Here is a 23,380-nt window from a genome sequence, read left to right as displayed (position 1 = left end):
TGCAGAGGGAAACTCAAGAAGTGTTCAACTGCTGGGCCGGGCGTGGTGGCGCACGCTTGTAATCCCCGCGCTTGGGAAGCAGAGACAGGAGGATCGCGCAGGTTCGAAGCCAGCCGCGCACGCTGGCTTAGGAGACCCTGTTTCCAAATAAAAATGTAAAAATAGGTCTGGGAGTGGAGCCCAGAGGTAGAAGGGCTTCCAGGAACCCCAGTACCACCAAAAAAAAAAAAAAAAAAAGTGTTCAATTGCATCCTTCTCAGGAAAAGCAGAAGAGGCCATTCTCAAAGCAGGTGAGAGAAGAGGCAAAGTGAGGTCAACTAGATGTCAAATCAGATTTCCTGCACCCCTAAGTGCCCAGTGAGGGAGACAACACTGGGAAGATGCGTCCTGCCTGCACGTGCCAGTCACCTGGGACTCTGCGTGCCGTGCGAGGTCCATCGACAACGGGAGAAGGGCAGACCAGCCACCACCTATTCAGCACCACTTAATGAGCAGAAATAAGCCAGATACTGCAATACCTAATGCCATATGGAAAAGAAAATCATTTTTAAAGTCCTGTCAGGAGCTCTGGTTTACCAAGAATATCTAGACTCATCCTGTTGGCTTAGCTTAATTCATTGACTTTTTAAATTTCTGTTTTTTTGGTACTGGGGATTGAATCCAGGGCATCCCATCTAAGCCATCCCCATGGCCCTTTTATTTTAATTAATTAATTAATTTATTTATTTATTTTGGTGGTACTGGGGGTGGAACCCAGGGGCTTTCTACCTCCAGGCTATACTTCCCGACCTATTTTATATTTTATTTGGAAACAGGGTCTCACTAAGTTGCTGAGAGCCTCACTAAGTAGCTGAGGCTGGCTTAGAAACTGTGCGATCCTCCTGTCTCAGCTTCCCCAGCGTGGGAATTACAATCTTGCACCACCACGCCCGGCTTTATTTGTATTTTGAAACAGGATCTTGCTAAGTTGCTGAGGGCCTCGCTAAGTATCTGAGGATGGCCTCGACACTGCGATCCTCCTGTCTCAACCTCCCGAGTACTGGGATTACAGGCATGTGGGATTAAAGCCATTATGCCAAGCTTTAGTTTAACTTAAAACTACCTTTTTGCTAAAAAATAATAAAGGAAACCAAGATCATCCTAAATTGAGCCAGGGTACAAAGGGGCATGCCTGAAGTCCCAGCTGTTTGGAGTCTGAGGCAGGAGACTGGCTTGAGTTCAGGAGTCTGAGGGCATCCAGGGCAACAAGGAGAGAGAGAGAGAGACCCTGTGTCAATAAATGAGTAAGTAAGTATGAAATATTTTATTTTATTTATTTTTATTTTTTATTTTTTGTGATGCTGGGGATTGAACCCAGGGGCATTCGACCTCCGAGCTACACCCCCAGTGCTATTTTTTTATTCTTTATTTTGAAACAGGGTCTCACTAAGTTGTGGAGAGCCTCCACAACAAAGTAGCTGGGGCTGGCCACGAACCCAGATACTCCCATCTCAGCCTCCCAGGTACTAGGATTACAAGTGGGCACCACCATGCCTGGCTTATGATTTGTTATTTTAAAACCTTCAAGAAAACGCCGGGTGTGGTGGCGCATGCTTGTAATCCCCGGGCTTGGGAGGCGGAGACAGGAGGATCGCGCTGGTTCTAAGCCAGCCTCGCTGGTTTAAGAGACCCTGTTTCCAAATAAAAATATAAAATAGGTCTGAGAGTGTAGCCCAGAGTTAGAAGGGTTTCCAGGAACCCTAGTACCACCACCACTAATAATAATAATAATAATAATAATAATAATAATAATAATAACCTTCAAGAAAGAATCAAAACAAAGGGAGAAAAATTCAGAATTTATCTGTCTAAGGAAAGTGATCACCATTTCATGAGGAGCTGGGCGCAAAGACCCTTGCGCTGTCGGTTGCACCAGCCATTGCGTTTCCGTTCCATTCATCTTTCAGTGCTTTGTTCCCCCAACTCCCATCTAGATTTCTTTATTCTCTCCCACTGTCCCCTGCTCTCCCAGGCCAAGGGTTTAGCAAAATAAAAAGCACACACACATGGACAGAAGCTGTGCCCAAGTCCCCAGCACAGCCAAAGGTGTAGTCTGGGTACTTTATAGGGCTCTCAATGGCTGTAAAGAAAAGATACATTAAGTGGAAGAGATAATATGTTCCTGAGACAGCTAGCAACCACCTGAGCGCCTCTCCCACTGCCTGGTCTTGCTTGCTTTCCATTTCTCCATCTCTTGACTGCTCTGTTCCTCAACTTCCTCTGCCTTCTTCCCCGGTCCCACTCTCCTGCCCTCCATCTGATCCTCCTCCCCAGGGTGGCTCTGGCCTTGGGGATGCAGGCTAGGTGTTAGAGGGATGATTATTCACTGTCATCTCCAAGCACGGAAACGCTCCTCTCCTCACAGAGGCTCTGTTCCCCAGAGGAAGGGTTGGCAGCATTCTTCTCAAAGTGCAAATAAAAATGCATCACACTTAAAAAAATACACGCATGGCATCTCTCAGGAGACTTTTGACGCAGGTTCCTTTTCCGTCAAGAGAGGCGATGTGGTTGTGGTGGGTGCGGGGAGAAGAGCATAGAACTGGGACTGAGAGAGCTCCTTTCCAGCCCCAGGTCTGCTCCTTGGCAATTGGGGACCTCCCACAAGCCACTTGCCTCTCTGTGAGAGCCTTAGGTCCCAGTGCAAACAGGAGGATGGGACCAGCGTACATCCAGGTCCTACCAGCTCTGACACTCGCCCCCGCTGCCCTCCCTCCTTTCCCTTTTTTTGTTTATTTATTTATTTTTTATTTTTGTTTTTCTGTACTAGGGATTGAACCTAGGGGTATTCGTCCTCTGAGCTAAACCTCCAGCCCTAATTTACTATTTTTATATTGAAACTGGGCCGCTGTAAGTTGCCGAGAGTCTCACTAAGATGCTGAGGCTGGTCTTGGATTTGCGATTCTCCAGTTTCAGCTTCCCAAGTACTGGAATTACAGGGAAGCCCCACCATGCCTGGCAAATTCTGACAATTTATAAATCTAGGAAATGGAACACTGAAACTTGAAAGAAGCCTTTTATCAAAAGTAGGATTTGAACTGGTGCACACTTGTAATCCCAGTACTTGAGAGGATGGGACAGGAGGATTGCAGGATCGAGGCCGGCCTCAGCAACTTAAGATATAAAAGGGGGCTGGGGGTGCAGCTCAGGGGGGGGGGGGGTTGTGCTTGGGTTCCTTCAATACCCAGTACCAATAAATAATAATAATAAAACTCTTAAGATTCTATAGCAGTTGGTAGGTAACTCCGGTTCTACCTTTTCTTATTTCTGCCTACAATTCACAGTGATTTCGCCCCCTGTGTAAAAGTTTCTCCAGGAAGAACATCTAACGATCATTTAAAGTACATTTACCTTAAGAAGTTGGTTTACTTTGAAACCAACATTCCTTTTTCTGGGAAATTCCTATCTAGTGAAAGGCAATAAACAAAAGAAAAAGGGTCAGCCTCATAATTTTATCTACTCGATTGGCACATACTGCAAAGCATAGGCTTACTTTTGAGAAATCACTTTTAAAAAGAAAATTTTTCTTTATGATTTTTATTCCTGATAACTAGGGATTGAACCCAAGAACATTCTACCTCCAAGGTACACCCCAGTCCTTTTTAATTTATTATTTAAAAATATGAAATAGGGTCTTACTAAGTTGCTGAGGCTGGACTCAAACCTGCAATCCTCCTGTCTCAGTCTCTCAAGTCCTAGGATTATGGGTGTGCACCACCACGCAGCTTTCTTTCTGTTTCCTCAGCTACAGTCAGGTCAACCTATAATTTCTTCTTTCTATATACCTATGCACAGACATGTATACAAAAATACTATATGATTTAAAAAATAAAACCGAAAGCCTTTCCGTCTTGTTTCAATATATATCCCTTATTGTTTTGTGTTGATAACGTTTTCGTCACTGGGATGAATACCGTAGAGGGTCTAGAACACAAGAAGGAGTTTGGCTGCTGATATTTTGCATAAGGAAAAAAGAAAAGCAAGAGGGAGGGGGAGGGGGAGGAGAGGCAGGTGCTGGGGCTGCAGTCTCAGCGACGTCAATGCACAGAGAATGAGACCCGAGACCCGTGGCCTCTGCGCCAGCCAGCAGTGTCTCCATCCTCACCACGACCTGGGACAACGCAGGACGTGAGCGGCGGGCGTCTCAGGGGCCTTCGAGCACCCGCAGAATATTGTGCCCTAGCTGTGTTGTGTAGTCCAGCGAGTCCTCAGCATGCGTTTGTCATGCTTTGGGAAGCAGGTAGAGGCCCGTGCTGTCCCAGCTCCACTCAGCACATCTCAGCATTTTGCAAAGTCCCCAGGAGATACGGATGTACATCAAGCTCCCCAAGATGAAAGATACCTGTCACTGCGCCCCTGCGTCTCTTCTGTGGTACATTTGTGAATCGGCCTCCATTTCCGAATGTCCCCTCAAGCCAGGACCCAACTCAAAATCAGTCTGCTCCAGGTGTCAGTCACCCTCTTCCTGGACATCACCCTTACTTGGCACCGTGTGTGTGTGTGTGTGTGTGTGTGTGTGTGTGTGTGTGTGTGTTACTGTAGATTGAGCCCAGGGGCATTCTACCTCTGAGCTATGCCCCAGAGCTATTTTATTTTTTATATTGAAACAGGATCTTACAAAGTTGCTGATGGCTTTGCTAAATTGCTAGGACCAGCAAATCTTCCTATCTCAGCTTCCCAAGTGCTGGGATTACAGGTGTGTGCTACCACACCCACTTGCACCTTACATTTCTGATTATATCTTTCTCTCTTAAAGCTTTCCTGTTTCTCTTCCCTTCTTCTTCTTCTTCTTCTTCTTCTTCTTCTTCTTCTTCTTCTTCTTCTTCTTCTTCTTCTTCTTCTTCTCCTCCTCCTCCTCCTCCTCCTCCTCCTCCTCCTCCTCCTCCTCCTCCTCCTCCTCCTCGTGTGTGTGTGTGTGTGTGTGTGTGTGTGTGTGTGTGTGTGTGTGGTGTTAGGGATTGAACCCAGGGTTTTACCTCTGAGCTTACACTCTCAGCCCTATTTTACTTTTATTTGAAAACAAGATCTTGCTGAGTTGATACAAGCCTCGCTGTGTTGCTGAGGCTGGTCACGAACTTGTGATCCTCCTGTTTCAGCCTCCCAAATACTGGGATTACAAGTGTGTGCCACCACACCAGGATCACCCTCTAGGATTCCTTGGTTATCATGCAGTTTTAAGCATCTAAATGTTTTCCCAACATCATTTTCCCCTTAGCAGTACACCATTTGAGATCATGGCAGCCAAGTATTTGCAGAGCCCAGAAAGAAAAGCCCGAGAGTGGAGCTGAGGAGATTCTGCTGTTTTCAACCTGAAGACAGAAGCTCAGATGAGAGATGAATCACCAAGGAGAGGGTGGGAATCAAGTAGAGGATTTGATATAAATATTTCTTTTTTTCTTTTTGCGGGTTTGAGGATGGAACCCAGGGGCGTTTGACCTCTGAGCTACACACCCTACCCTATTTTTTATTCTTTATTTTGAAATAGGGTCTCACTGATTTGCAGAGGGCTCACTAAGTAGCTGAGGCTGTCCGCGAACTGTGATCCTCCGGTCTCAGTCTCCTGAATGCTGGGATTACAAACGTGCGCCACCACGCCCGGCCTTATTCTTTATTTTGAAACCAGATGCCCAGCCTTATTCTTTATTTTGAACCAGGTCTCACTGATTTGCAGAGGGCTCACTAAGTAGCTGAGGCTGTCCGTGAACCGTGATCCTCAGTCTTAGCCTCCCGAATGCTGGGATTACAAGCGTGTGCCACCACACCCGGCTCTCTTAAATATTTCTTAATTGAACACAATTAGACCAATTTCTTCTTTATTCTTCAGAATAAAGAAGTTTTTTACAAGACTTCATCTTGCAAAGAAAAAAAATAAAGATCCCTTTTTACTGCATCCAGAGGAGATACTAACCATTTCCGGGCTCTTAAATTTGTAGCTTACTTCTATTCTGAATGCTAAAAAAAAAAAAAAAAAAAAAAAAAAAACATAGCTTTTTGAAACAATAAGAGTTTTTAATTTTCACATCTTATTTAATCAAAGAAAAAATCTGTATGCACTTAGAAGTTGAATCAGAAATTCAAGATTGACTTTAGTTAGTGATCATCAAAGATCTATGTTCTCTAGGGAGGGATGGAGGCTCATATCAGTGCTAAATCAAGTTAAATACAGGACCTGTATAAAGGTCTGTGGGAAGTAAGAATTTTGAAACTGGTCTGCAGAGCAGTGTTTTTATCTTTGGTCTCTTTTTGGGGCAGGGCTTAGTGATTTCCTAAGGCTCCAGGGGTCTGCTATTACTAGATGCATCATTATTTTGATACTAATAGATGTGGAAAGGCCTGGAAAAATCTTCTGAGGTAGAAATTGCTTGTAGATGAATAGGTCTAGCTATAAAAATAAATTTACTGAAAAAGGAGATCATTTTTTCCTTCTTTTCTTTTTTTCAATCATAGATAATATTATTCTTTATGTGCCTTGAAGAATAAGGTTGTATTTTTGTTTTGTTTTTTTGTTTTGTTTTGTTTTGTTTGGTACTGAGGATTGAACCCAGGGACATTCTGCCTTTGAGTTACACCCCCCAGTCCTTGTTATTTTGAAACAGGGTCTCACTAAGTTGCCCAGGATGGCCTCAAACTGGCAATCCTTCTATCTCAGTCTCCCAAGTACTGGGATTACAAGCGTATGCCACCATGCCCAGATGCAAGAGGGTTGTTTTATTTTTTGTTGTTGTTGTTTGTTTGTTTTTAAAGAATCAACAATGACAACCATTTCCTAACACTCAAAACATATCTCAACACATTATTTTCAGAGAAATGTGCGAGCTATAGATTTTAGTAAAATCCATTTTTAATCCAGAATATTAATTCAGTAGCTGAGCTGGGGATGTAGCTCAGTGGTACAGCGCCTGCCTTGCGTGCACATGGTCTTGGATTTCATCCCTAGCATCACAAAAATAAATAGATAAATAAAATAAAAAATAAAATTCATAACAGTTTAAGAGTGTTTGCTTCTCTTTCATGACTCGACCCTTCCCTGTGCTCCTGGATCCTTTTCAGAAGTCCTGCTGTGGGCGTCTTCTTTCCATTGTTTTCTTTGTTGGCTTAATTTTATAATTTGAGGTTTGAGACTGATTATCCAGCTTTTTATACAGCAGTACAATTTTTTTCTCTGTTTAACACATCGCAGAGAACTGAGTGTCAGGTTTCTATCTCATATGTTCCACAATTCTGTGTTCTGGTGTAATTCGAGACAAATAGTGATCTTTCCAAGTTTCATAAAATAAATGCTTATAATTTATAGGAATTAGAAATGCAAATATTGAAATGTCTGAGACTAGCACATGCTTAGATTTAAAAAAAAAAAATTCAAAGGCATGGAGAATTTAACTGACCTGACCTCTAACATTTTAGATTGCAGAGGAATAAGTACAGACAAGTGTGGTGGTAGATGCCTATTGTCCAGATATACTGGGAGGCTGAAACAGAAGGATTGCAGGCTTGAGGCCAGCCTCAGCAATTTAGTGAGACCCATGGTGGCAACTCTTAGCAAGACCCTGTTTCAAAATAAGAAATTAAAAAGGCTGGGGTGTAGCTTAGAGGCAGAACACCCTTGGGTTCAACCCTCCCCACACACACACAAAAGAAAAAAAAAAAGAAAGGAAAGAAGGGAGGGAGGGAGGGAGGGAGGGCAAAGAAGGAAGGGGGAGGGCAAGCAAGACAGTTTCTGTCAGGAGGACATGGAGAGAGAACGCTTGCTGCCAGGTCACACTGTCTATTTCTCCTTTAGAAAGATGAACAGGAGGCTCACGGGCCATGCAGGCTTCCCACATGTCCGTTTAGTATTGAGCACTAAAGCAGCAACTAGGTGGGGAAAAGCATCTCTGTCAGTTGTGAAAGGCTCCACTGTCGATGCCAATTGTGTTTTCCCAAATGTCTTAAAAATCTGTTTAATAAAAATGTCAAACACTCATATGATTTCTCAAGTTGTGGGGAGCATCTGAGGTGGTCACGTAGTCGGAGACAACATCCTGGTCTGTCTCCCACAATGCCCCGCGGTGCTTGGCTCAGTAAACGCGTCTAACAATGGGACAAATGAGTGTATCTGGCTGAACCAAACCCCAGGGCACATGGCCCCGCTCCTCATTCCTGCAGATCTCACCAGCCAGCCGCAATTATGGTGACTTTCCTCTGAGGGGCCCAGCACTTCCCTCCACTGTTACTACAGGACAGTCCTGATAGTCTATCAAGACGGCAATCACGGTTTTCTTTGAGCATCTCCACAAAACCAATTCCCCGTTCCTTCTCTTGTCAATAGGAAAGGAGTCTCTGTAGGGAGCAGGAAGGGGCTGGATGAGCTCAGGACCCTGCACTTGGGCCCCAGCTTTGCCTTTCTGTGCAATGGGACCTTTGCTTCCTGGGCCACCTGATTACTCTGGTCACCTACAGACTTGTATAAGATGGCGTATTAGCACTCGTCTAGCTTATCTGGTCATGCTGGTTCAGGAAATCAAACCCTCTAGAAATTGTTAGATGTGATTGAAATGTACCATGTTCAACAGGTCATGGTTTCTAGATAATTCACCAGTCAAGTGCCCTTCCTCTGCCTGGAACGTGTTTGTCACCAGGCTCCTTAAACGCAGTAGCCAGCATACACTCACAGTCCATTCAGAGTGCAGTATAAATGGAAGGAGGAGAAGGAAGAGTGAGCTTCACGTTTCAGACTTAGCCTGTACTTCCTGGCCCTTCGTTCTTTTTTTGTTTTCATCCTTGCACCACCTTTCAGCATGTGTATGTAGGTAAGTAAAGAAAACTCTAGAGATTTTCACATATCATTGATTTTGATTTGCCTTGTTCTCCCCACATTTATTATTTCTTTCCTTCCTTCCTTCCTTCCTTCCTTCCTTCCTTCCTTCCTTCCTTCCTTCCTCCTTTCCTTCTTTCTTTCTTCCCTTTTCTCTGGTACTGGGGATTGAACCCAGGGGCATTTCACCTATGAGCTATGCCCCAGCCCTTTTTACTTTATATTTTAAAACAGGGTCTTGCTAAGTTGCTGAGGGCCTCTCTTGAGTTGTTAAGGCTTTCCTAGAACTTGCATTCCTCCTGTCTCGACCTCCCAAGTACTGGAATTATTAGGCAAGCATCACAATGCCCAGTCTCCCCACAATTTCTCTAATTCCCACAAATGGGACACTGCTTCTGTGATTGGAACACTAGTGGTGGCATCTGCTCCTGGATGGAGCATAATGCTGCCTTATATTTAAGTTTGTAATAGCTCAGCGTCTTGGGTTTTCAGTTTTATTTTGTTTCACGTATAATTCTACTCATCCTATACTGATATGACAGATTTGGGAAACCCAAATTCAAAATCTCTGCCAAGCTTAAAGAGATTTCATATTATTCACACCCTATTTCTATTTAATAATTCATTCAAATTTTTATTTAGAATAAACACTAGGGTTACCAAATTTTAGTCTTTCCATGTCTTGTTATCCGTGCTTTGTTTATTTGTTTGTTTTGAGGATTTGTTTGTTTGTACTGAGGATTGAACCCAGTGATATTCTATCTCCAAACTACACTCCCAGCCCTTTTTACTTTTTATTTTGAAACAGGGTGTCATAAGTTGCTAAGGCTGGTCTTGAACCAGTGACCTTTCTGTTTCAACCTCCCAAGTATTGGGATTATAGGTATGTCTACCATGTCCAGTGGAATCATCTTAAGATCTTGAGATGGAGAGGCTGTTCACATGGGTCCTAAGTGTGATTCCAAGTATTCTTACAAAAGGGAGGTGGAGGCCGATTCCCACACAGAGGGAAGAAGAGGCAATGTGACCTTGGAGACAGTTTGAAGTCATACAGCCACAGGACAATGAGGGGTGTGAGTCACTGAAAATGGCAGGAGGGGGGATAGGAATTTTCCGGAGCCTGTAGAGAAAGTGGGTAGGTGCTGACACCTTGGTTGCAGCTCAGAGATGCTGATTTTGGATTTCTGACCTTCAGAACTGTGTACAAATGCATTTCTATTGTTTGAAGCCACCAGCTCAGTGGTCATTTGTTATAGCAGCCACAGGAAGCTAATACCATCCTCTGCTATACACACAGGATTTTTGGTTATTCCTGAAACATTTGTAATCTCCTTCCTTTTTGTTTATATGTTCCTCTTTTCTTTTTTCTGCATAAATATCATTTATGTTTCTGCAAAATACATCCTGTATTTTTTTTTTTTTTTGCGGGTCTGGGGATAGAACTCAGGGGCATTCGACCTCCAAGCTACACCCCCTGCCCTATTTTTTATCCTTTATTTTGAAACAAGATCTCACTAAGTTGCAGAGGGTCTCACTAAGTAGCTGAGGGTGTCCGCGAACCACCATCCTCCGGTCTCAGCCTCCCGAGTGCTGGGATTACAAAGGTGTGCACCATGCCCGGCTCCTGTATGTTTTCTTATAACATTGAGCTCATCAGGCTGCTGCCCTTACTCACACTGTTCTTCTAAATGTTGTCATGTAGAGGTCAGAAGGTACAAATCATCATGGACAGATAGATATGATTTCCCAGTGAATTTGTCCTAGGCTTTTCAAGAATCAGTGGTCCAAGAGTGTTTTTCCATTACTTTTAATTTAATTTAATTTTATTTTTTGGTGGTACTAGGGGTGGAACCCAGGGGCTTTCTACCTCTATCTATACTCCTAGACCTATTTTTATATTTTATTTGGAAACAGGGTCTCACTAAGATGCTGAGAGCCTCAGTAAATAGCTGAGGCTGGCTTCGAATCTGTGCGATCCTCTTGTCTCAGCCTCCCAAGTGCAGGGATTACAAGCGTGCGCCACCACGCTCGGCTTATCTATTACTTTTCAAAATAGGAGACCTTTGGTTCAGTAACTTAGAATGGTTGTATAAGAAGCTCTGTTGATGCCAATAGACCCAGTGAACTAATGAGGGGGGCTGCAAGGAGAGAAGAAGGGACAGAGACCCAGATAGCCTTTCTGGACTCAGCCCTGCCCTCAAATATCCTGTAAGGCTTGAGGGAGCTCATCTAAATTTGCTACCATTTATGCAAGAGGGATAATTTAATGCCTCTTTTGAATAATGCTGTCAGAACCAGGCAGCTGGGCCAGTCACAATGTAATAGCAACAAAGATGTCATAAGTACGTCTATGATTGTCCCTGTTGGACAAAGGTGTAGTCCACTTCTTGTCACTGAGACAGAAGTACCTGGCAAAATTCACTTAAAAGGAGGACAGGTTTCTTTGGGTTCACTGCTTCAGTTCACAGTCACTTGGCCCTGTCATTTTGGGCCTGTGGCTCAGTGGAAGAGGCGTATCCACCCCAAGGCCAAGCTTCCCTCAGACCACACCCAATGACCCCACTTCCTCCCACCAGGCCCCACCTCCTAAAGCTTCTCCCACCCCCCACAGCACCAGAGGTGGGGAAGCAGGCCTCCAGTACTCGGGCCTTTGGGGGACACCTAAGAGCCAAACTACAGCAAGAAGATATTTCTGGTTGGCCCATCTAATGTTCAAAACAATCACATCTCAGAAAAGTGATTGTGCTTTAGAGGTACTTGGACTAGCCCAGGTATAATTTGTGCATTTGTTCTGTGTAAAAAGTATCCTACATAGAAACTGTTTTGAAAGGTCTACATCAGAGCAATAATTCATTGCCATCAAACGTCCACTTGTTCTCTTCCCATCAGGGCTGTTATCCGTCTATGAGTATGAGGAAGGGGATTTGGGCAGGACAGGAGAGGAGTAGCTGGAGGTGAGCAAGGAGGAGGAACACAGAGGAGAAGGGAGGCAGCTTTGACCTAGATTCCCAGCTGCCCACTCTCTGAATACCAGAGCTCCATTCAGCGCTGCCAGGGGAAGGACACGAACAGAACCTCCAGAAGCCTGAAGTCCACGCGTCCAAATGTTCCAGCGCACGCGTTTCCAGAGGGTGTCACTGGGCCCGCCCTGGAGCTCCACCTTTGGATTCACACGTGCTCATCTTCCAACACGATGTCTTCCTTCTCTAGTGAGATGAAACTAATTTATTCTGCCACATGCTTCAGAAATGCTTAACCTTGTTATCTGATAGCCATGTGTTTCCACGCTGAGGGAGGCGGAGCTGTCCCAGCCCCTGTTCACTGTGAGAGAGACTGGCTGTGTGAACCAGAGGGCCTGACAGTTGGAAATGGCAGCTGTACGTAGCTAGTGGGCAGCGGCCCAGCACGACCCAGGGGGCCGGCCTCACCGCCAAGCCACCCGGACCGGGAATGCTGGCGAGGCCCATCTTCTGTTCTATTTCTGTACTCCCCAGGTTCTTGAGGAGCTAAACCTATTTGCAGATGAATCTCAAAGCAAAAAATAAAAGTAGAATCATGTGAAGAGCTTTTGGTTTGCCTGTTACTCTTGTGTTCTCTACTATAACATTTCATTATTTTGTGTGTATATGCATGTGTGTGTGTATTATATATACATATGTATATAATATATAATCTTTTGGTACTAGGAACTGAACCTAGGACCACTCAATCTCTGAGATATATCTCCAGTCCTTCTTATTTTTTACTTCTTTATTTTTGGTACTAAGATCGAACCAGAAACAATTTACCCCTAAGCTATACCCCAATCCTTTTTATATTTTATTTATTTATTTATTTATTTATTTATTTATTTATTTATTTATTTATTTATTTATTTGTGGTACTGGGGTTTCCTGGAAGCCCTTCTACCTCAGGTCTACACTCCCAGACCTATTTTTACATTTTTATTTGGAAACAGGGTCTCCTAAGCCAGCGCGCGGCTGGCTTCGAACCTGTGCGATCCTCCCGTCTCTGCCTCCCAAGCACAGGGATTACAAGTGTGCACCATCACGCCCAGCTTATATTTTATTTTGAAACAGAGTCTCCCTAAGTCTCTCAGGCTGGCCTCTAATCTGTGATCCTCTTGTCTCAGCATTCCAAGCACTGGGGATATTGGTTTGTGTTACCACACACATATCCAGCTAAAATTGGTCCTATTCGGGTTTTTTGTTTTTGGTTTTGTTTTTGATTTTGTACTCTGGATTGAATTCATGAGCTGTCTACCTCTGAGGTACACCTCTAGCCTTTTTTTTTTTTAATTTAAAGTTTTTTTTTTTTTCGGTACTGGAGATGGAACCCAGGGGCATTCTACCTCCGAGCGACACCCCCAGCCCTATTTTTTATTCTTTATTTTGAAACAGAGTCTCACTAAGTTGCTGAGAGCTTCACTAAGTAACTGAGGCTGGCTTCGAACCTGAGTGATCCTCCTGTCTTAGCCTCCCATGTACTGGAATTACAAGTGTGCACCACCTCGCCTGGCTATTTTTTATTTTGAAATAGGGTCTTGCTAAGTTACTGAGGCTGTTCTTGAACCCACAATCATCCTATTTTAGCCTCCCACATACTAGCATTACAGGTGTGTGCCAGTGTGCCTGGCTTTGATATCTTTTTTTAAATAAAATACATTGATTGGTGCATTGTAATCATACATCCTGATAAGGTTCAGAGTGCTAGAAACATACATGCACACAGCACCTGGCGTATTTCCCGGATCCCACCCCAGCCTTTCCTCCTCCTTGTACGTATTATTGCAATTTGTATTGATAATTTCTTGTATATATGCAGCATTATTTGAACTGTTTCCTTCATCGAGACTCCTGAGTTTGATCAGCGTCCAGCGCTTGTCTTCTCGGGTGCTCATGGGTCACCTCCTCTGAGTGGGGGCCGATGCTATGCCTGTGAAGCGGCTGTCGATGAGATGTGATGTACCCAGCAGCACACTGGCAGCGGCAGGCAGGAGGGCGGCGCGAAAGGCCTTTCAGAGGAAAGAACAGAGAACGAGAGGAGAGGAACCCAGCAGAGGAGCCAGGACCCGCATGAGCAAGAAGGCCTCTGCTGTGGGTGCAAAGCTCAAGGGGGCCTGGGAACTCAGGAGTCAGAATAAAGAATAGTCACATGCAACATTAAAAAAAATCACCACTGATACAAAAAAGTAATAATGAGCCAAATGTCACAACAGTAAAAAGCAGACAGGACTGGTGTCGCTGATTCTTCCTTCTCCCTCGGCTTCCGCAGAGGGGCTGCTCGTGGGAGGGAGAGAACATGGAATCAGTGTCGATGACAAAGTACTGATGGAGGAATCGTGTTGAGCCGATCAGCGGGGCTGCGAAGAGTGTTGGAAGATGAAAGGCAAAACTGGGCGCCGTGGTGCACATCTGTCTTCCCAGTTCTCTGGGGGCTGAGACAGGAGGTTCACAGGTTCCAGGCCAGCCTCAGCAACTTAGTGAGATGCTACAGAAAGACCCTGTTTCAAAATAAAAAATAAAAAGGGTTGGAGTGTAGCTTAGAGGTAGAATGCCACTTTGTTCAATTCCCAGCACGAGAGAGAGAGAGAGAGAGAGAGAGAGAGAGAGAGAGAGAGAGGAAGAAGAAGGAGGAGGAGGAGGAGGAGGAGGAGGAGGAGGAGGAGGAGGAGGAGGAGGAGACAGGAAGGCGTTTGGAGCTGGGTGCAGTCAGTCACAAAGGAGCAGCTCAGGTGTGTGTCCTTGCAGGTGACAGGAGCGATCTGTGAGCTCAGCGCCCTCGCGGGTGATGGGCGCTGTCTGAGATCTCGGGGGAGTCTCGGGGGAGTGACAGTGTGTGGGGTGGACTGGGAAGGGAAGGTTTTCTTTAGGGAAGTGCCTGGGGAGATGTAGGGCCCCCAGGGAGGTGTCTGCTAAGGAGCAGCTGTAGCCCCATTGTAGATCAGGAGAACTGGCTGGATCCAGTCGTTTGGATATGAGGATCAGGGGAAAATAAGAAACAAACAAAAGCTGTACCTGCCAGCCTTCTGGGCTGGCATCAGTGTGAACTGCCCATGGGAGATCTTCCACAGCCATGCAGGGAAGGGCCCAGAGTGTACTAAAGAGGCAGGTGGGGGCCGCCCTGGGGGCACAAACGGGAGCATCAACCCAGTGGGAGTAAATGGCTGGAGATGAGGACTTCAGAAATAATGAATGCAAGGTTGAGTCTGCCTTCCTTGCCTTGGGCTTCTCAAGGGCCCAATGCAGACTGCACTGTGTCCTTAGAGTCTTTTCCTGTGGGGTTTTCTGTGTACCCCAACAACAACTCAGCTTCCTGCTCTTCTTCTCTTCTCCCCATCCCATTAAATGTCAACAGTACCCTCCAATAACAGGAGTAACTGAAGGGGCCCCATGGATGTCCCAACACTGGCCCAGGATGCAGCTTATGATCCTCCAGCTCGGGCCCCTGAGAACTCCTCTGGGAGGATGGGAATCAGATTCAGAGAAACAATTGTCCAAGGTAGACAGAGAAGAAGCAGGGCGTGGTGGCACACACGCCTGTAAAATCCCAGTCCTTGGAAGGCTGAGGCGGGAGGATCGCAGGTTCAAGGCCACCCTCAGCAACTTAGTGAGGCCCCTAGCAAATTAGCAAGACCTTGATTCAAAATAAAATATAAAAAGGGCTAGTAGTATAGTCCAGAGCTAGAATGCACCTGGGTTCAATCCCCAGTACCCACACACAAAGAGAGAGAGACAGAGATAGAGACAGACAGAGAGACGAGTATAGCAGAAGATCTCAAGACAAAATGGTTCATAAGGGAAGTGTTCCAAGAGATGTATGTATGCATGTTCCTATCACTACGTGATGTATAATTATAATAATTATAATATACCAAATAAAGAATATATATATATATATATATATATATATATATATATATATATATATAAACTTCCCACAGTAAGATAAACCTGGGAAACAGGACACAATTGGAAGACTGCTTCTGATTGCACCTTTAGTGATTACCAAACAGTTAAGTGTCATCTTACATGGCCAGTGATTGGACAGCTGTGTGTGTGTGTGTGTGTGTGTGTGTGTGTGTGTGTGTGTGTGTGTTTCAGGCAGGGCCCAGTGTGTATGATTCATTATTAGACTTGTGTTCATACAATTATACGATCTGAGATTCTAGCCCTATCAAATGCCACATACTTAATATACTCATTGTGTGCGTGGCTTGTGCATGTAAATGTTTTGTGGGCTGAGTTAGAGGAAGAGTGTGATTTCACAATCAAACGTTGTCTGGTTTTGTACAGCCAGTCTTGCCATGTGTGGAGCTGTCTGCATGGTGACAGTAGCACATTTTCCTTTTACTTATTTCTAAATGTAAAGAATATTTTTGGTGGGTGTGTATGTGGAAATAAAAGGGCAACATCATCATTTCAAAATCAATTTGCTCGATTCTAAGTGGCAATTTTATAATTAACTGTAGTTAACAAGCTGCTACCAGGCTCTTTCTTATCATTCAAGTGCCTTCAAAGATGTCTAATAAATTTGAGTTTCTTTTTTTATTTTGTCCTGGGGGTTGAACTCAGGAGCATTCTACCTCTGAGCTACACCTTCAGCCCTTTTAATTTCTTTCTTATTTTGAAACAAGGTCTTGCTAAATTACGGAGACTGTACTCAAACCTCTGTCCCTCCTGTCTCAGCCTCCCAAGTCCCGGGGTCACGGGCGTGCTCCGTGAGGCCGGGCTTGGTGTTTGAGTTCTCGCTGTGACTCTCTTTGTGTTTCTATATGCTGCACCCTTGAACTGCATAAAGATTTTTGTTTTGGTTTCATTTTTAGAATATTCTTGGATGTGCAAGACAAAAGGTGTTTTTTTTATTTTATTTTAGTCTAGTCTTGCAGTTGGCCACTTAATCTGGCATATGGTCTCTGGGACGAGTATGGTTATCCATTTCCACTTAGATCTATTGGTTGCATTGAATTGAAGCAGATAAAATTTGGGGAATGTCCAGTGAGCTTTCCATCAAAGTGTCCTCCAAGTTTTTGGTTTCGGAACACTCTGCTAGTCCTTTAGTTCCAGATTGGAAAATAAACTATGGAAGAATATTTCTAAACATAAATCACTATCCTTAAAGGTTCTTAACTTTTCTTTATGCATCTCAGATTGTCAACAGAGGCCTTTTCTCCTTCTCATAATGTTCAAAACGATCTGCCCTTTTATGAATGCCTTGAGACTATCATGCACAGCTAACCGGAGGGAGCAGATGCCTCATTCAATTCCAAATAGAAGGAAATCTGTTGTCTCAAATAATCCCTAAATTCAGACACTTTTAGACAGCTATTATCAAGAGACCACATTCTAAGAGCAGATGTGTTATTAAGGCTGAGAAATGTTATGAGGACTTCGTGATCTGACAAATGATTTCAATCTATCCAACATTCCAACATTTCATCTTTTAATAAATTAGAGATTAAAATATCCATTTGGGGGAGACAAGTTGTATAAGGTAGTTGGGAGCTGGAGTTGCAACTGACACTTCATTTCCATGTAAACCCTCCTAAATATGCCGGGCAGGTCCTTGTTACATAGAGTCTCATTCGACTGAAGCGATTATCATGCATTTTAATCTCTGTATTTGGTTCTGTGGCTCCTTCCCACAGGTATGAAATACAGCTCCTGGTTTTCAGTGAGGAGTGAAAAACAAACGCATCCATCCTGCACTTGGCCACCCAGATGTGCTCGATAGTGTCTGCGTATCATTGCCTGCATGTGAGTGTTCTTCAGCAAGGTCATTGGGTGCCTTCTGCTGAGAGTCAGTGCTTCCTGCCCTGAGAGTGATCTTCTACTGAGAGGCTCTTTCTGTCATTCTTGGATAACACACATTTCTGGATTCAGGGAGAAAGTGTTCTAATCCTGTTCAGAAGCACAAAGTACCTGTCCAATAACAAAGTGTACATCCTCACATTTGTAAACGATGTATAACCAGGGGTGTCCTTTGATCTCCTAGAAACACCTGTGGTGAGATCTTTACATAATCTTGTCATCATCAGATATAATAAATCTGAGATCCAGGTGAACATCTATTATCATAAATAACACAAAAAGCATAAGAGGCACCCCAATTTTCTCTGTGGTGTTGTCCCCAACTGTATGTGCATTGAAACTGATCTTCCTCCCGACCTCACACAAAGTAGACAATAGTGTTCTTTTCTTCTCATCGAGTACTTTTAAAATATACACTCACTGGTGCAATGTAATAATAATAAATTATTCTCTTTTTTTTTGGTACTGGGGATGGAACCCAGGGGCCTTCTGCCTCCGGGCTACACTCCCAGACTTGTTTTATATATATATATATATATTTTTTTATTTTGGAAACAGGGTCTCTTAAGCCAGCGCAGCTGTCTTCGAACCTGCGCGATCCTCCTGTCTCAGCCTCCCAAGCGCGGGGATTACAAGCATGCGCCACCACGCCCGGCTCATAAATTATTCTTGATGACTTTCTTTAATCATCTGGAATTGGTCTCCTGGCTCAAGGTTTGTAATTGTTTCCTTGGTTTGAAATTTGGAAGCAGAGTTTTCTATCACTGATAATATTTTTGCCTTTCACCTGAAGAAAAAAATGATGTTTATATTCTATATAAAAACTATGTTAACTTGTAAAAATCCTAAACATGAAAACGTAGCACAAGAAAAAGAATGGTGTCCCACAGTAGAGTCAAGGGCTAGCTCTGCTGCTTACTGGCATCCACACTTGTGGCAAGAGCACACTGGGGCCTGGGAAGCACAGCTGACGGGGGCAGGTTGATACTTCCCATGGGCTGGGCCGCACCTCGTGGTAGAGCCCTTGTCTAGCACACGCGAGGCCCTGGGTTCCATCCCCAGCAATGAAAAAAGAGTGTGTTTCCTCTAGCCAAGACACTTCTGATTTTATCCTTAATAAATTCTATCTTTACGGACACCATCATCCAAAGCGTGTTCATTTATTCTCTCAGTGCTGGTCTAGCTTCTCCTATTTGCAACAGGAAATAAATGTGAAATGCCTTCAGAAAGCAGACCCTCAAGGACACTTGCTACAGACCTCACACTGCACCACAAAAATGGTCTAACTGTGGTCTAATTGAAGCAAACAAAATTTAAGAATATAGGACTGTGTATAGGGAATCAAAAGAACACTGCGGATGATGGCAAGCTTGAAGCTCTGTGACTGAGGGCAGATCACTGAGTACCCCGTACCTCAGATCACCTCGCGAACATGGCCACGACCAATTAAACGCTTCTTATACACACAGTCACATGTTGGAAACTTTCGACAACAGAAAGATGAATCCAGCGTAGATTCTGACCTTACCGAACTTCAAATATACACATAATTATGACACAAGGAAGAAGAAAGCGATGAGAGGAAAGCGACGAGGCGCAGGTTGCTGTGGGAGCCCGAGGAAGCAGGCGACTGTTTGTATTTGAGGACATCGGGCAGAAAAATACATTTAATTTAGGTCTTAAAAAGCAGGAAGAACCGGGCTTGGTGGCGCATGTTTGTAATCCCAGTACTTGGGAGGTTGAGCCAGAAGGATCGCAAGTTCGTGGCCAGCCTTAGCAACTTAGTGAGACTCTTTTTCCAAATAAAAAAATAAAAAAGGGCTAGGGTATCGTTTGGAGGGAGAAGGGCCCTGGGTCCAATCCTCAGTACCAGGTACACATACACAAAGAGCAGGAAGGAAGAAAATGCAGAAGTGAGGTGGAATTTTATCCCAGGCAGATGGAGCAAGAGGGAAGCACACGGAAGGCTTGGAAGCTCTCTCCTTACTCCTCTGTAATTGCTTACCAGCTTATTTTTGTGAGATGTGCTTGTGAACTCATCTCTAAGCTCAAGGGAATTCGTGCAAGACAAAACTTTAAAGGCGTGTCGGGGGAGGGGTAGGAAAATACTGGCGTAGGGTCATGGATCAGATGAAGGGCGTCAAGCCAAGGGGCGGGTGGGCATTGTGAAGGAGGAAGGCGAGGCCAAGCCAATTGCGAGTATATATAGAAGTGCTGGCAGAATTCAGGGCAGGTGGGGCTGTCCTTACCTGATGGGATCTGTGTTCTCCCTGACAGGTTGGCATCTGTTGATTCAAAGAAGCCAGCGGGTGGAGAGTGAGGAGACTGATGGAGATTTAGAAGCTGATAAAATGGATGGGGAAAGGGACAACTCTGGTTATGTTGAGGAATTGTGTGCAGCCCCAAGGGCCCAGCTGAAGTCGGGAATCATACACTGGCAATAGATTCAGATAGACCCTGAAGACAGAATGCTGAGAGAGAAAGCCCCGTGAAGGGCAGAAAGACATGAGGTCAACAATAAAACGCAGAGATTGAAAAGGATGAGGCCCAGGTTTGGGGTTGAGCCAAGGTTGTGGAGAACCACGTGGATATTATGATTTCTTCTGAACCAGAGGAAGGGACGAGTTTTAGGAGATTTCTCTCTGAGGATTAATATACTGGGAATTCAATTATGTCTGGTTCAATTAAAAGAAGCAAATACGAAAAATTTGAAAGATTTTAAAAATTAATGTTAAAATAATAGAAACAAAGTATGCAAATAAATCTTAGTGCTCCACAGTGTAAATGCATATTTAATGTAGTCAAAACTTGGAAAGTAGTCTAACTCAGGTGAAGTGATTTAAAATAATGAGCAAACCAACTTTTTCTGCTTGACGGTGGCTTCTTAAATTGCTATGTTGAAAATTCTTGGACTCAATTTGAGACAATGCTGTGATCAAGTGGAGTGCATTGGTGAGGTTACAGAAGAGGAGAGTGAGTATGTGCCATGCATCTATTTTCTCAGATAGGTCAACAAAGTAATATAAAATCTTGTTTAAATCACTTAATATGTTATTATCACAGGTTAATCATTTCTAATCTCAAAATCCAAAATGTTAAACTTTTTGAATGCTAACATGACATCACAAAGTAAGTTTTACATCTTGAAACTTTGTTTCATGCATAAAATTATTTAAAATGTTGTGTAAAATTACCTTAGAGCTATGTGAAGAAGGTACCTGAAACTTAAACAAATTTCTTAGTTGGACTTGGTTCCCATCCTTAAGATATTTTGTTATGTTTTATCTGATGTGTGTGTGTGTGTGTGTGTGTGTGTGTGTGTGTGTGTGTGTATTGGGTTCCTGGAAACCCTTCTTCCTCCGGGCTACGCTCCCAGACCTATTTTATTTTATTTTATTATTATTAGTTGGAAACAGGGTCTCTTAAGCCAGCAAGGCTGGCTTTGAACCTGACCTGCGCTATCCTCCTGTCTCCACCTCCCAAGCACGGGGATTACAAGCGTGCACCACTACACCTGGCCTGTTATATAAGTATTCAAAAATCTAAAATCCAAAACATTTCTGGTCCCAAGAATTTCGAATAAGGGATATTATGTCTATAGTTACTTATTATTGAAATGCATGTCTTAACTACATCCTTATAGGTTGCAAGTATTTTTATTTGTAAAGCCTTTGAAATTCTTGCATAGAGTATAATACATAATTATAAATATAATAATATAAACAACATAGTTGGTCAAATGAATGCTTATCTTTTTTCTGTTTTTTGTGGTACTGGGGCTGGGATCCAGGGGCATTCTACCTCCAAGCTTACATTCCCAGCTCTATTTGTTATTCTTTATTTTGAAACAGAGTCTCACTGAGTTGCAAAGGGCCTAAGTAGTAGCTAAGGCTGTCAACAAACTGCTATCTTCCTGTCTCAGCTTCCAAATGCTGGGATTAGAAGTGTGCACCACCATGCCTGGCTTGAATGTTTATCTTTTATCTGAAGAAAATTACTAGCAGGAGAAATGTGTGGCTTAAGTGAACTATGTTCATGGAAACATGATTATAAAATCTTTCAACTTCAATGCTTTAAAATGCTTGCAGTTTTACAGGTTGACAAAGATTTTTAAAATGTGATGGCTATTTTACATTATCAGGGAAAAGAAGAAATCAATGTTTATTGAGGCCTGTTTGGAGTTCTTTATATGTGTTTTCATTTGGTCCTCACAGGAACTAAGTGAGGCTGAAGGATGTATAATACACTCTCAAAGGCAAATAGCTCTTAAGTGGCAAAGGTGGAAGGCAAACTTAGGTCTCATTGGCTTCTAGTGTATGTTCTTTTCATCACTATGGAAGAAGAATGCCATGTATAGTGTATTTAAACTAAAATTAATGTGAAAATGCTATGAATTTTGCATATGATGCAAGGAAGAAATTATGATTGTTATAATTCTGGCATTGCACATCTTAATCAATTACTCCTAATTTTTTATCAGCAAGAAGAGAGGTTTTATTTTTTATTCAATTATTTATTTATTTTTGTGGTACTGGGGTTCCTGGAAACCCTTCTACCTCCAGGCTACACTCCCAGACCTATTTTGTATTTTTATTTGGAAACAGGGTCTCTTAAGCCAGCGAGGCTGGTTTCGAACCAGCGAGATCCTCCTGTCCCAGCCTCCCAAGCATGGGGATTACAAGCGTGCGCCACCACGCCCGGCAAGAAGAGAGGTTTTAAAAATTAATGTGTTGGTTAGTTTTCCATTACTCTAACAAATAGTTGAGATATATTATCTTATAAAGAGAGGGTTTTTTTGGCTCAAAGCTATGGAGGTTTCAATTCATGACTTTGTGGACCCATTGCTAGTGGACCTCTTGTGGCAGTGTGTAATATGGTGAGGGATGTTGACCACATGGTCAGGAATGAAAGACAGAGAGAGCAAGAAAATGAGAACAGGATCCTACAATCCTCATTGAAGGCAAGATTCCAATGATCTAAAGACCTCCCACTAGGCCCCACCTCATACAGTTTTCATCAGCTTCCAACAGCACCAAGCCAGGGACTAGGCCTTTAGCACAGGAGCCTTTGGGGTACATTTAAGATCCAAACAATAGCGTGCCCTTTTCTAGATTTTTTTTGTTTTAACAACCACAACAGTCAGGGGGGCAAAACGGTACCAGTGGACATTATTTACAGATGCTGAAATTCTTTGTGTGTGCAAACAAGTGTTTAGTGGCCCCACTGACAACACTTACCAAGTCTTGTTCCTCTGATGCTGTTAGAATGTAGATGTGAGATTGTACTTCATCTCTTGGCTTCTTGGTTAAAATGATATCAGCCCATGAAAGTGATGGCCCTCTGAGTCAGTGGAACATTGGAAGTAAGGACAAAAGTAAGAAGAATGTGGGTCCTCTGAAAACCCTATGCCGATGCTAGTTGTAACCTGCAGAGGATGTGTCTTGGGTTCAAATATAAATAGTTTTTCTAACTCAGAAAACAAATCTAATGTATTAAATGTTTAATTGAAGGCCCCCATTATGTCTAGAGATTAGCACCGAGTTTATTTTAAAATAAATCTCAGAAAGCTGGTGGTCCAAATTTTCCCATAGACTTACACATGATGAGAATCTGTCTCTTTATATTTAGCTGCAGGCCACCTAACAAGTTCTTAAGCGAAACACATTATTTTGTGAGCACAAGAAGAATAAATACTGTATTTGGAAAGTTCCAGTGTTCTTCTTTAAAATATCGCTGTTTC

The sequence above is a fragment of the Muscardinus avellanarius genome, assembly GCF_963383645.1.
Source record: "Muscardinus avellanarius genome assembly, chromosome: 7".
NCBI classification, from domain to species: domain Eukaryota; kingdom Metazoa; phylum Chordata; class Mammalia; order Rodentia; family Gliridae; genus Muscardinus; species Muscardinus avellanarius.
Note: the sequence above shows the minus strand (reverse complement) of the source record.